The following is a 15,162-nucleotide window of genomic DNA, read 5'->3' as shown; positions in this document are numbered from 1 at the left end:
ATTAATCATATTAGTGTTCTATCATGAGACAAATGCTGAGCTACTTGACCCTCTTAAAACAAAGGCACTTGTGGTTGTCTACACAAACAACACCTAAAGCATGTGAAGAGGCTTGGTATTTCCCAGGTTAGGAAACTAAGCAGAGACGTTCAGAAGTTCAGCTTCAGTTTCAGATGCCTGACTTCCACTTAAATCTTGCTTAGGTACGTCAGTGCTGGTTTTGATATACAGATTTCAATGGGGCTGTTCTTGTGAGTAAAGCAATATACTGGCTTCATGTGCTGTTATCTCCATATAGTGGTTTTATAGGAGTCCCTCCCTTAACTTTTTAAGTTCTCCATGTAAGCAGATGTATTGCTAAGAGTGTATACTTGTATATCTCAAATGCTCACATGATTTAACAAAACTATCTCACACATAAATTGGATGACTTGTTCCTTCAGGAAGTAAATAAACAAAATCTCCCACACCTTGAATGAGAAGATAAACAACCCTCACTAAACTGAAATCAGAGAACAAACAAGTGGTCTATAACACTAGCATAATGCAAAGAAAATATTCTGCAGTCTTAATGAATAAGTAACATGAGAAATTGCTCAAATATTGCAGAGGACAAGGAATAAAAGGACAAAATGAAAATGTGAAAGAATCGTAAATTTGTCAAATCATTTTGGCTTGAAAATATTGGGGAAAAAATGTTGACATGTACAACCTATAATTTATTAGAAGTTTAGTGGTTCAATTCATACCAGTTGGATAACTCTCAAAAACTAGGAAAGAAAGACAGTGCTACTTATGCCCTATTTATCATAGAACCATAGGATGGTTTGGGTTGGAAGGGACCTTAAAGGTCATCCTGTTCCAACCCCCCTGCCACGGGCAAGGACACCTTCCACTAGACCAGGTTGCTCAAAGCCCTGTCCAACCTGGCCCTGAACACTGCCAGGGAGGAGGCAGCCACAGCTTCTCTGGGCAACCTGTGCCAGTGTCTCACCACTCTCACAGTAAAGAATTTCTTCCTTATATCTAATCTAAATTTGTCCTCTTCCAGTTTAAAGCTGTTACCTGTCACCCTATCACTGTACTCCCTGATGACGAGTCCCTCCCCAGCTTTTCTGTAGCCCCCTTTAAGTACTGGGAGGCCGCTCTAAGGTCTCCCCGGAGCCTTCTCTTCTCCAGGCTGAACACCCCCAACTCTCTCAGCCTGTCCTCACAGGGGAGATGCTCCAGCCCCTGATCATCTTTGTGGCCTCCTCTGGACCTGCTTGAGCAGGTCCGTGTCCTTCTTGTGTTGGGGGCCTCAGAGCTGGACACAGCACTGGGGTGGGGTCTCACGAGAGTGGAGTAGAGAGGGAGAATCCCCTTCCTCGACCTGCTGGCCACACTTCTCTTGATGCAGCCCAGGACACGGTTGGCTTTCTGGGCTGTGAGCGAACATTGCTGTTTCACACTCTGTTTTCCATCCACTAATACCTCTAAGTCCTTCTCCACAGGGCTACTCTCAGTCCACTCATTGCCCAATCTGTGTTTATGTTTGGGATTGCTCTGACACATGTTCAGGACCTTGCACTCGGCCTTGTCGTAATTCACAAGGTTTGCATGGGCCCACCGCTCCAGCCTGTCCAGGTCCCTCTGATTGGCCCATCCCTTCCCTCCAGCGTGTGACCGCACCACACATCTTGGTGTCATTGGCAAACTGCTGAGGGTGCCTCGATCCCACTGTCCATGTCTCCAACAAAGATGTTAAACAGCACCAGTCCCAACACCAACCCCTGAGGAACGGCACTTGTCACTGCTCTCCACTTGGACATTGAGCCGTTGACCACAACTCTTTGAGTGTGACCATCCAGACAATTCCTTATCCACCGAATGGACCATCCATCAAATCCATGTCTCTCCAATTTAGAGAGCAGGATGTCATGTGGGACAGTGCCAAATGTTTTGCACAAGTCCAGGTAGGTCATATAAATTGCTGTTCTCTTATCCACCAGTGCTGTAACCCCATCACAGAAGGCCATCAAATCTGTCAGGCACGATTTGCTCTTAGTGAAGCCATGTTGGTTGTCACCAATCACTTCTTTATTTTCCATGTGCCCTAGCATAGTTTCCAGGAGGATCTGCTCCATGATCTTGCTGGGCACAGAGGTGAGACTGACTGGGTCTTTCATTTTTCCCTTTTTAAAAATGGGGTTATGTCACCCCTTTTCCAGTCCGTGGGAACTTCACCGGACTGCCATGACTTCTCAAATATGATGGATAGTGGCTCAGCCACTCCATCCACCAGTTCCCTCAGGACCCGCAGATGCATCTCATCAGGTCCCATGGACTTGTGCACCTTCAGGTTCCTTAGATGGTGTACTAGTGGCTAGGTTACTCTCCACAGTGGAATGAAACATAGGTAAAGAATTTCTTCTCTGCATTACCCTGAAGTCACTCTTATCTTCCAGGTGCCTCTTATCAATATACTACAGGGAAATAAACATTGCTTTGCTTGTTTGGTTTCATGAATGGCACCTAAACACTTCTCATTCTAGCACTTACTCCATTTTCTGTTTTTAAAAATGGCCAAGTTAAAAGTTAAGTTTTAATTTAGTTTTTATCTAAAAGACTGTATTCTTATGTTTCAAAATTATGTCCCTCTCATGAATTTGAGTAGTAAGATAAAATGAATAGGCATTAAAACTATGCAAATAATCTACTGATTAGAGTGTATGACATCTGTGGAAGGAATATAGGACACTTCCCCTAACCAAATCACATATTTTAAATCAAGTTCCTCAACAGATAAAGTATTGGTGCATTGTGTCAGCCACTCCTTAGCTCTAAGCATTTAACTTAAAGTGAAATCTCTCAAACTCTACAAATTAATATTAATAAAACTGTTGTGAAAAACAAAGCACTACTGTTATAACAGGAGCTGGGGCAAACATCTATCCACATCTGAATCAAGAAATTATTTCAACCTGTGAATTGGAAAAAAACCCAACAAATTAAGGATAATTACCTTAAAAGACTAGGTTGTTCAGTTCTAATCATAGGCTTCTGGGAGACTATATAGTTGAGTAAAGTTATACATGGGCATGCCTACTTCATGAATTTCCTCAAATGTTAGTAAACTTCTACCACACATCACATTGATTCATCTCATAATAAAAGCACAGAGCATTTGAAATTGGTGTGTCGCAGATCAAACTTCATAATTCAGCCAATCCTTATTTATTTACTGAAGCAATTGAAATATGTAAATATATTGTCACAGAGCTATCAATTTTGCATTGTAGAAAATAAAGCTAAACAACAAAACAGAAACTCAAACTCCTCTAAAAGTCTTAGCATTTAAAATGCACCTGCTGTAGCTGCTTAAAATCTAGCAGTGTAATGGGTGATTAGGGCTTTAGCTTTCTTGGAGCAATCACAAAAAAAACCCAGAAATCAACCACAGTCCACTAAAATCAAATTCCAATATTTCCTTCTGTCTGTGAGCATTTTTAGAGCTAATGTATAATAGCAACACCTGAATATTCCCGGAGACTTGCTAATATTTATTTAGTATAATGAAAAAAATCCCATATACTGTTTACTGGAAAGCACAGTTATTATCAATAATTAGAAAGAAGATTGTGAAATCCTGTTTCTGCTCAAGTCAGCAGTTTTGCAATGAAAGCATCTTAAGATTGCTAGATTTCCAGTCATCGTTGTTTGAAAGCCACAACTGTTCAAACAAACATTACTGGAGAATTTTTGAGAAGTGTACTGAGTCTGGCTGGGATGGAACTGATTTTCTTCACGGCAGCCTGTATGATGTTGTGTTTTGGATACATGACTAAAACAGAATTGATAGCGCACCAGAGTTTTTACTATTGTGGAGCAGTGTTTGCACAGCATCGAGTTTTTCTATTTTGCCCACTCTGCCACTGCAGTGAGTAGGCCGGGGTACACAAGAGTCTGGGAGGGGACACAGACAGGAGAGCTGACCCTAAGTGACCAAAAGGATATTCCATACCATTGTGGTCAGTACAATGCTCAGGGAAAGCAGGAGGAAGTGGGGATGTTTGTGGATATGGCATTTGTCTTCCCAAGTGGCTAACTGTTCCACGTGCTGAGGCCCTGCTTCCCAGGAAGTGGCTGGACATCTGCATGCCGATGGGAAGTAGTGAGTGAATTCCTTATTTTGCTTTGCTTGTGGACACAGTTTTGCTTCCCATATTAAACTGTCTCTATTTGAACTCATGAGTTTTCTCACTTTTGCTTTTCCAATTCTCTCCCCTGTCCTGCTGGGGGGAGTGAGTGAATGGCTGTGTGCTGCTTAGCTGCTGGCTAGGCCAACCCACCAGAAGAAACAGTCAAGGAAAGACACTGTAACTGCAAAATCTGCAATGTAATGTCTAATCCAGCATGCCTGTAAAGGAAACATTCACAGAGTAAGAAAGACAGAATATAAAGGAAGGGACTCCTATCAAAACCTAGCGTCACTGAGAGCTCGTTTGTTAAGTCTGCCTTGTCTTACGAGTATATTAGTACAATGTTAGCACAATGGCTGACAGACCATTCTTTAAATAATGTGTACTTTATTATAGTTAGTCTCTCTCGACTCCTCTAAGGCCTTTGACACCGTCTCCCCAACATCCTCCTCTCTAAATTGGAGAGATATGCATTTGATAGGTGGACTCTTTGGTGGATTAGAAATTGGTTGGATGGTCACATCCAGAGGGTAGTGGTCAACGGCTCAACGTCCAGATGGAGACTGGTGACAAGTGGCCCCTGACCCCTCGGGGGTCTGTACTGGGACCAGTGCTGTTTGATATCTTCATCAGTGACACAGACAGTGGGATTGAGCGCACCCTCAGCAAGTTTGCCAATGACACCAAGCTGAGTGGTGTGGTTGACACGCCTGAGGGATGGGATGTGCCATCCAGAGGGACCTGGACAAGCTCAAGAAGTGGGCCCATGTGAACCTCGTGAGGTTCAAGAAGGCCAAGTGCAAGGTCCTGCACGTGGGTCAGGGCAACTTCCAGTATCAATACAGGCTGGGGGATGAAGGGATTGAGAGCAGCCCTGGGGAGAAGGACTTGGGGGTACTGGTGGATGAAAAGCTGGACATGAGCCAACAACATGCCCTTGCAACCCAGAAAGCCAACTGTATCCTGGGCTGCATCAAGAGAAGTGTGGCCAGCAGGTCGAGGGAGGGGATTCTGCCCCTCTACTCCACTCTGGTGAGACTCAACCTGGAGTACTGCATCCAGCTCTGGGATCCTCAGCACAGGAAAGACATGGACCTGTTGGAGTGGGTCCAGAGGAGGCCACAAAAATGATCAGAGGGATGGAACACCTCTCCTGTGGAGAAAGGGAGTTGGGGCTGTTCAGCCTGGAGAAGGCTCCAGGGAGACCTTATTGCAGTCTTTCAATACTTAAAGGGGGCATATAAAAAAGATGGGGACAAACTTTTTAGCAGGATCTGTTGCAATAGGACAAGGGCCAATAGTTTTAAACTAAAAGAGGATAGATTTAGACTAGCTATATGGAAGAAATTGTTTACAAAAATATTTTTTTTCTCTTTTGCCAAGTGAAAACTAGTAACTTTCTGCACATCGCTGTTGGTTTTCTTCTTATTTTTAGTTATTTCTCCCCTGTCATAGTATCACCTCTGATGCACCTAACCCATTAAAAAGACACACTGAAGTTCCCAAAAACATTAGATGAAAAGATACAACTACCCATGTGCTTCACAAATAAAGTCGCTTTCCCAAACTACTGAAGCTGACTTCCTGGTAATTTCACACTGAAGGCGTGCTTCCTGTCTGATTTTGTTTCAGAGTTTCTTCCATTACTTTAAGAGGTGACTGATAAATCTGGCACCTGTATATGAAATCATGAAATGTGATACCAATATTGGTTGTTTACTATCTGGCCATAGGATCATTCGAGCTGATACAGTGGATCTTAAATCAAAACAGGTATGTAAGACTCACCATCTTGCATCACTCATGGCTTGTTCCTCAAGAAATCCCCATAAACATTGGTTCTATCTACATTATAACAGGAGAAGAAGTTTGTGCTGACACTTGTGACATTTTCAGTTTACTTGTTTCAGGCATTTTCATTCAAATTTGACATCTCATTTGAACATCAGCTCAAGAGAGACTTATCCCACTAACCTTTGCTTACTTAGTTACAGGCTATCTAGGGAGCATTACGCTGGCCTTCAGTGTCTCTCTCACAGATGACATTAGCACTTCATTGCCCCTGTGACTGCACGTGTCACCACTGTCCAGGTAACGTCTTTCTTATTTCTAATTTTCTTGTTCCTGCTTGTACCATTTCTGAGCAGCACAATGGTACCTGCTTCCTGGCCTACCTCCCCAGTACAGGTTTGGACAATACACTCTGTGAGGTGCTTCAGAAGAGGAATGCAATTTTATCTTGCATCTGCAGAAGCTATGTTGGAAGTATATTTTAGTGAGACCATCCTCCTGGACCTCCTTTTCTGTGGAAGAAGATAGGCAGAATGATTTTTTTGGGAGTCTTTTCCACCATGATTGCTTCATGTATGATTGACTTGAGATTCTGATCCCAGAAAAAAAGCTTAGATTTGTGGGACAGCATTATCCTCTGGATGTGAAATGATCAGCAGTTGATGCAAAACTTTCAGATGTGGAGCCAAGTTGCAGAGACCCTCTCCTGTAGGCTAGTACCATGAGGTCATCAACCTTTCATATGGTTTCAGAAGTCCATGCCTCTTTTCAAGTGTGTCAAACACCTTGTGAAGCCTTGAAACTCCAACTCTTACTTTTTAGTTAGCAACTAGTTTGCAACATGTAAGCCCACCAGTGGTGATTGATTGCCTCAAATACCATCCTTCAATCTATCTTCCTTCAAATACTAATAGCAGGAGACACCAACAAAATCTTCCAAGTCTATGATCTCTGTGGGTACTTGAACTATGAAGGGGAGAGCCAGTTCATGGAATCCACATTTCCATCTAATGTACAACTAAGGGTTGCTGTAACTACCTATACCTTGTGAACTACCACCCCATGCTATGCGAGCCCTGGAAGCCCACCAGTGTAGACTTATAAGCATCTTAACAGGCTTCACCAGAAGGCATAGTGTCTGTGCCTTACTTAACTCTGGCCTAAGAGCTGATGAAGACTAATACCTTATTTACCATCAGGTACAGGATCTTCAGCACTGTTTTGGTGCTTGTCTACACCAGAATAGATGTTGCATGCTGCTGAGTCATGAGAATATGCCCTGACAATGATGGAGCCCATTTCTGGTTTGACTGGCCCTTAGGACATGTAGGCATGAAGTCAAAAGAGCTTTTCTGAGTGCAAGGGGTTATGAAAGAGACTGGGGGCTATTGTTTCTAGTTCTCTCTAAATCATAGGTCCCTGCTGTCCCTTGTAAAATCTCTGCAATGACGCAGGGCAGTCTTTCCATTCGGAAAGGAATAGTAAGGACCAGTTCTTTTTGAAGCACTACCTCCCACATTCTCCAAATGATCCAGGCACTGAGGATATTACTCATGTACATGATTGAGGAGGGTTATGAACTTACTGTGTGTCCATAAGGGGATTGAGTAGGTTAGTAGAAATGTGCTTAGCTTCTGTTAAATGTGGTCACTTCTACATATAAATTTCTAAACTACCTTTGATCTCTTTCACAACAACACTAACAAGGAAGAGGCTCCCAACATTTCTGTGTAATTTCCCCTTCCTGTGCTCCCTCTGGATGAGGAGATTGATGCTATGCTTACATTCTTAGATGCCCCCTAAGACTTGGCTGCTTCAGCTATTCACTTTCTGATAGCTCTTGATCCACAATCTCTTTTGGACAAGCTTGGTTTCTGCTGTGATGCTCTTTTTTGATTCCTCTTTTTGTACTCATGTGTGGCTTTGAATGCTGTATCTGAAGCACTCAGGAAACATCTTGGTTCTTGACTTTCTACAGTTTCCTTTAAAAAAATATGTCATTCAGAGGCTGCTTTGTATAGGTCAGGAGAAAGGTGGAGTTTGAAAGAATGTTGCTTGTTTGTTGCCACTTAGAAAAGACAGGTCAGGGCTGAGGAATAGAAATGTAAGTACTATTGAGAACTGGAGTGAAACTAAGTCACAGTTAGGGAAAGAGGGACTGAGCTGGCCACAGATGAGGGCAAAGAACCTCTTCAAGGAAACCTTTCCCTCCTGCTCTTCTGAATGAGATCATATTTTCTGTTTTGTCAATCTCCCCATTTTCAGACCTCAGGAATAATTATGCATTTGTCCAACACCCATACCTAAGCTTTTGGTCGAAATAGTGTGTGACTACATCTGTCCCATCTCATAATGAATCACCAACATGCGGTTGATGTTCCTTGCTGCAGAAGATCCTCACAGATGGATCTCTTTGGTTCCAGAAACTTCCAAAGATCTTCTACACTGGTATTCCCAATGCAGAGACAATTATTCAGAGTCATTGTCACCTTTCTACGTCATGACGGGCATTCAAGTCCCCACAGCTCCCTTTTGTCCATAGCCTCCCTCCATAAACAACATATGCGCAACTTTAAGAAGTCGTCAAGAATTTAAATGGAATGAGTGCCTGTAGCTAGACAGAAATATGTCTCTCTTCTCAACACTATAAGACTCCCAGCGTATGCATGTACTTATGTAATTTGGGTTTGCCTTTTTGCTAGATATTAGATTTCCTAAGTTATTTGGAGAAATATCAATTCTTGCTCCCACCAAGAGTATTTGCCAGATAAAAGCAATTAAAAAAAAAAAGCAAAGTTTTGAAGAAAAAAGGTAAGGAAAGCACTAAAGCTCACACAAAGTCTAATTAAGACACATCACTTCTTTGAAATGGTTGACTATTACCACTAGTCATCGTTTCAATATCACAGTAAGTTGGGTTTTTTATTAAACTCAATAAAATTCTTGCAACAAACATCCAGAAAGCATTTTTTTCAGACAGTGATCATAAATGCAGTCATCAGCTCCAGTTAAAATGCTGCCAGATTCATCCACCTGTATGCTATTTTTATGTGCCTCTCCAAATATATGAAAATCTATCTTTTCTTAGTAGATTTGTTTAAAGATGTCCAATTCTGTTTTTACTTCCTGGATAAACACCAATTGAAAGTGAAGGAAGCCCAGTACATTTAAATGTGACATATTTAACCTGCTTACTTAAAAAGCATGAAAGAGGCTTCAGAGACCAATGGACCCAAATTTATGCATATAAGCAGAGACCTAATATGTATATATATATATGAGAGGACACGTAACCAGATGCATAGTAATCTCAGTATAGATTTAAAATTCCACAAACTCTGATTCTGTCAGATTTAATCATACAGGAAAATTTGTTTATTTTTATATCCTTTATAATAATTTTTTATGCTTGTAGATTGACAATAAATTCATTTCTGTAATAATCTATTTAGGTATCTATGCATATAAAAATACATATATGTATGTGTTGATTCCCAGGGAGATTGTTAAAAGAACTTCTTAGGAGTACTGACTCTCTGTGAGGTTTGTGTTCCTGAATCACTCAAGTGCTCTGGAAAAATCCCAAATATATTCCACAATGAGAGAAAGATGAAATGCATCAATGATTCTTCCAAGTCAAACAACAGAACTTTGGTTTTATGATCTTGTCTGTGCTTCCCCCATTCCATCTGCCCAATAAATCACATAGAGTAAACAGCACGGAACACAGTTGGCTTATTTTAAGGATAAAGATCTACTGAAACCTTGTTTAGATTAAGAGACAGCAGTTCCAGGGAGAGTAAATCTGTCACACTTTATATTTAGATGTTATGCTATCCTTCTAACAGACCAAAACCTCAAGTTATATTCTCTTCTTTTCTTTTAAAGTACATCCGACCTGATGTCAAACATTCTTTACCACACTTCCTTTAACTACTGTAAAATTCCATGCCTTCTCAGAACTCTGCAGGGGATGATTTAATTAGTGCTATTTGTTTTCTTTGCCTGATTTTTTTCTAGAGTGCACAAACAGCCTCAGTTTTACCTCCTGGTAATACAATCTCTCTGTGTACATCAGCTGCTGAGAATCCATGCTGTTCAATAGAGCTATCTTAGGTTTAGATTTCACCTCCCCCTTTACTTGGGATAGTAACTCTGGAAAAAAAAAAAACTCAGAACTGAAAGGCTATTTCTACATTTTGTAGCAAATTTCAGAGACAACTGCATTCTGCCATAGCTGGATTTCTGGGATGCAATTTCACATAGTAAGACAAGTCAATCTAATAACCTGCTTCTTACTGCCAAAATTTCTATTTATCCTCTATCTCCCACTCTGTCCAGTCCCAACTATGCACTCCTTCCAGTTTCCTTATGCATCATTCTGACTAGCTCCAGAGTTCACTAATCTGGCAAAAAAGTAACACAGAAAAAAAGAGCTAGTATTTTACCAGGTTAGCGAAAGGGATTGCTTATGGAAATACCTGATGAGCACCAGAGTCAAAGCAAGGAAAGTGTCAGGACCATGTAGCTAAGCTAAAGGTGGAGGCAGAGCAACACTTGCACTTTCATATACTAGTGAGTCAGAATATTGTTTGCTTAGGTATAAAATGGCTACTATATTGTCTGATAACATTGGACTACATCAAGCTGTTGTGTCTATTAAAAAGGCCTTGCATGTGTTGTGGATGGCTTACTTTTTTGCTCAAGCAACAAACAGTGAAAATGAAGATTTACATGTCCCATAACCTGCATCCATGACAACATGAAGCCCATAAGTCTAAAGAATATGTATTAATGACAGTACACAAGACTAAAACATTTCCAAAGACATATCACTAATTTAAGCCTATCTGATGATGGATAAGCTTTCAGTGGTGTGGAGGCCATTCTGGACCCAGTAAGTTGTTTTCTTTCCATTTAATACAAAATTTCTCTCATTTCTTAATAAGTAAAGACGATAATAGCTATAGAAGAGTCTCTTTCAGAATTTCTTACTGCAGCTGACCACCAAATAATCAGCAACTCAATGCAAAAATATATATATATGCTCTATTCTTTATGTTTGAAGTAGGTGTCTGTACTGGCTAAGCACATCTTTGATGTGATGGAAGAAGTCCAAAGGAAAGGACTCAGTGACTCCAGAAAGTGCCTATAATGAATTTTAAGAAGTATTTGTGAGGTGAATAAATGACAATATAAAAATAAGCATCCTGAAGTCTGAGAGCAACACGCCACTTCTTCAGATCTGATACTGGAATAATCATTGCAAACAACACTGATTTTAATCTATGTATTCAGATCAAGAATGTGACAACCCCCTAGACTCCTCTTTTTCCTCTTGAAGAAGAGACTTAAGTTTGACCAAGTCTCTTAATTTCTTGCCCCCTTGTATGGTGATACAGAACCTTCTCTGATAGTAACCCAAGACTCCACACTTTGTTTTATTGTGTATAATGTCAGAAGGTTCTCCAGAAGGAGGATGTGGAGATGATAAGAAAAGGAATTCAATTTCATAGCCCCTCTTCATCTGATTGTGCTTGTCTGAAGCAAGGATAGTCCAGGTAGAGTGGTATCAAGCAATGATCTGAGCAATAATCAAAAGTATGGGAGCTGAGAACACGTTTCAAATAGGAAAAAAAATTCCTCAGAGGGGAGATAAAATTTGCTGTGTATAGGCCAAAGGAAAAGAATGACCAGATGGCATAGCAATTGTTTCAAGAGTGGGTTTTTTTCCCTTTATTTGCATATTTTGTTATCTTGTGTTGGTAATAGGAAGATACTTTCATCGATGATTTGCAGGACACTCTCATTCTGTGGGCTGGAACATAGCTGTCCCTATGAGGATCCAGTACCCAGCAGTCATCAGTGTAGGTAAAACCTACATTGTTGTTTGAAGTTCCTTGAGAATCCCACAGAGACTGCTGGGATCAGCAGAGCATAGCAACAGCAATTCCCATTGCTATAGAAGCTACAGCAGTTGCATCTAAAGCAGTCTGAAAAGAAATCTAGGAGAAGACAAATTGACTGTCATAACAAAATGAACTTTCATTTATCTCTGCACTCTAATGGCAACTTATGAATAATACACTCTATTTCAGGCCAATTTAGCATAGCCAATTCCAGTACTGCTGCTGGATCATTTGAAATGATCACCTGAAGGCATACTGTTAAACATTAATTCACAACACAGAGATACACATTTCATTTTCTTTGGAAACAGCTTGTCTTTTGAGACCTGTTAACTTGTGACCAATAGAAATACAAAGACTTTGTGAATCTTTCAGAAAGACAGGGAAGCAACAATATCATTAGGTGACTTACACTGGTCACAGGAAAACTTGTTCTACATCATTATATGAATACTAAACACAAATTTGGTCTTGCTATGCCTCTGTGTTGCCCAGCACAACAGAGTCTGACCCAAACTAGGCCCTTTGGTGCCACCAATAAATAAACAAATAAATAATTGGGTGCATTTCTCTGGTGGTAGCCAAATAGTCTGTCCTTTCCCACTACGCACAGTACTGTTTAGAAGCACCAGCCAAACACAGCATGTGTGGAATGAATTCTCTCTTTCTGTTACCTAACACATTCCTGGCAGAATGGAATTGTGCAGCTCTGTTAAAAAGTATTTTTACAGGATACTGTGGAAGACTCGGAGACAGAATCATAGAATCACAGAATCACAGAACTGTCTAGGTTCGAAAAGACCTTGAAGATCATCTAGACCAACCATTAACCTCACACTGATCGTTCTCAACTCCACCAGATCCCTCAGCGCTGGGTCAACCCGACTCTTCAACCCCTCCAGGGATGGGGACTCCACCACCTCCCTGGGCAGCCCATTCCAACGCCCAACAACCCCTTCTGGAAAGAAATGCTTCCCATTATCTAGTCTAAACCTTCCCTGGTGCAACTTGAGGCCATTACCTTTTGTTCTATCGCTTATTACTTGGTTCAAGAGACTCATCCCCAGCTCTCTGCACCCTCCTTTCAGGGAGTTGTAGAGGACGATGAGGTCTCCCCTCAGCCTCCTCTTCTCCAGACTAAACCCCCCCAGTTCCCTCAGCCGCTCCCCATCAGACCTGTGCTCCAGACCCTGCACCAGCTTCGTTGCCCTTCTCTGGACACACTCGAGTCATTCAATGCCCTTTTTGGAGTGAGGGGCCCAAAACTGAACCTAGTAATCGAGGTGCGGCCTCACCAGTGCCGAGTCCAGGGGTAAGATCCCTTCCCTGTCCCTGCTGGCCACGCTATTGCTGATACAAGCCAGGATGCCATTGGCCTTCTTGGCCACCTGGGCACACTGCTGGCTCCTGTTCAGCTGGCTGTCAATCAACACCCCCAGGTCCCTCTCTGACTGGCAGCTCTCCAGCCACTCCTCCCCAAGCCTGTAGCGCTGCTGGGGGTTGTTGTGGCCCAAGTGCAGCACCCGGCATTTGGCCTTATTGAAACTCCTCCAGTTGGCCTCAGCCCATCGCTCCAGCCTGTCCAGATCTCTCTGCAGAGCCTCCCTACCCTCGAGCAGATTAACACTCCCACCCAACTTGGTGTCATCTGCAAATTTACTGAGGGTGCACTCGATCCCCTCGTCTAGATCATCAATAAAGATGTTAAACAGGAGTGGCCCCAAAACCGAGCCCTGGGGGACATCACTCGTGACCGGCCACCAACTGCATTTAACAATCTATACTTTTTTATAGTAGACATTACAATCTATACTTTTTTCCAGTTTGCTTAAAAAAATTCCATTATGAATTGTATTTTCAGATGTAATACTAAATCTATTACATCTTGACTTGAATTTTGCCTAATTTCAACAATTATAAATGGATGCAGCAAGACTGGCTTAAATGAGTGGTGTTCTGTGTGTGGTCCCAGGCCCTGTTTCACTGATTACTGTTCAGCCCTGTGTACAAATGCAAAGTTACTAGTCCAGAACTAGGCTTTTTTATGTAATATGTTCTGTGAACCTTTGAGAGCCAAGTGGAGAAGCCTCAGTTAAAATGAATAAATAATTCTTTTTATGGCACCCCCTGTCTTCAGAGCACAGTTTCCATTCAGTGCCCAATTAAGCAAACCAGGCTCTGTGTGCCTAGCTGAGAAGCATTTATGTTATGAGATGACATCTTTAAAAAATAAATAAAAATCAAATTCCCCGGCAATCTTGATGCTCTTGTTTGATTCAGATACTAGAACTGGTAGAAGATTTTATGTGGAAGAGGTAGGAGTTTGGTAGCAAAACTGCAGAACAGATATTAAAGGGAAGGGTGTTTTGAAAAATGTTCTTCTCCCTTCTTCCTCTCACCCTTTATAATCCATTTCCATAGAATATATAGAGAGAATTTTATATAAGGTTAGGGATATTTTCCTAGTCAGCTAATTTTCCACTTCATGTTCCATTCCTGTGGCAGGGGACATGCAGGTCTAAATTAATTCTACAGGAACCTGTACCTGCATTTTGCTCAAAGGAGGAATTTATGAAGGTATAGGATGCCTAGCCAGTAACAGCACTTCTTCCACAAAAGCCAGGTTGCTGAGATCAAAAGAAGAGGTGGGCTCGAGAATCAATCTTCTGCAAGGTCTTCTTCCTACATCTACACTACCCATGAAATTCCCAATACCCCCTCATAGAATATATCAGTGAAGTTTCCAGAGACAAAGCTCCAGCTTTTTAACCTTGCATACCTCCCAAAAGAAGAAAGCATGACTACTAGACTTGCACTTTCCCAGAAGTGCACAAATTCAAGGGGATTTTCTTCTTTATAATTGAACAGAATATATTCAATCTACTTCATATAGGTAAATATTAAGAACTATCAAACCAAAGCTTATTGCCATAACTTGAGGTTTAGTTAAGTGTTGTGAGAAGTTCTGGATCAGATAGAAAATAAGGCTTATGAAAATGCAACTGTTCATAACAAGAGCACTCAAAAAAGGAGGAAACAAAGCTCTATTCATGTTACATGAAGCACAGACTGGTTCTCCAGGAGGAGATTTTTCTTTACTTTGTCACCTGCCTTTGGGTTCATTAGCTTTATAGTTACCTTGGGAATATGGTAACAAAAGAACCAGAAAATACTAGATTGGTATTTCATACAGCATTGATCCCTACTTTAAACCCAGAATTTTTTTAGCTACAAAAATGTTGTAAAAAATGTTGGTTTATTACTTCTATATCTTGTAATTT

At 41.3% G+C, this 15,162-nt stretch overlaps 1 protein-coding gene across 2 annotated transcripts in view; it reads right to left on the bottom strand.

Moving 5' to 3' along the window:
* Positions 1-15,162, bottom strand: part of STXBP5L (syntaxin binding protein 5L) — a 219,584-nt gene that overhangs the window by 184,637 nt on the left and 19,785 nt on the right. The gene's annotated exons all lie outside the window — the stretch shown is intronic.

Source organism: Strix aluco, chromosome 2, assembly GCF_031877795.1.
Source record: "Strix aluco isolate bStrAlu1 chromosome 2, bStrAlu1.hap1, whole genome shotgun sequence".
Lineage (NCBI taxonomy): Eukaryota > Metazoa > Chordata > Aves > Strigiformes > Strigidae > Strix > Strix aluco.
Note: the sequence above shows the minus strand (reverse complement) of the source record. Positions and strands in the feature narration are given on the sequence as shown.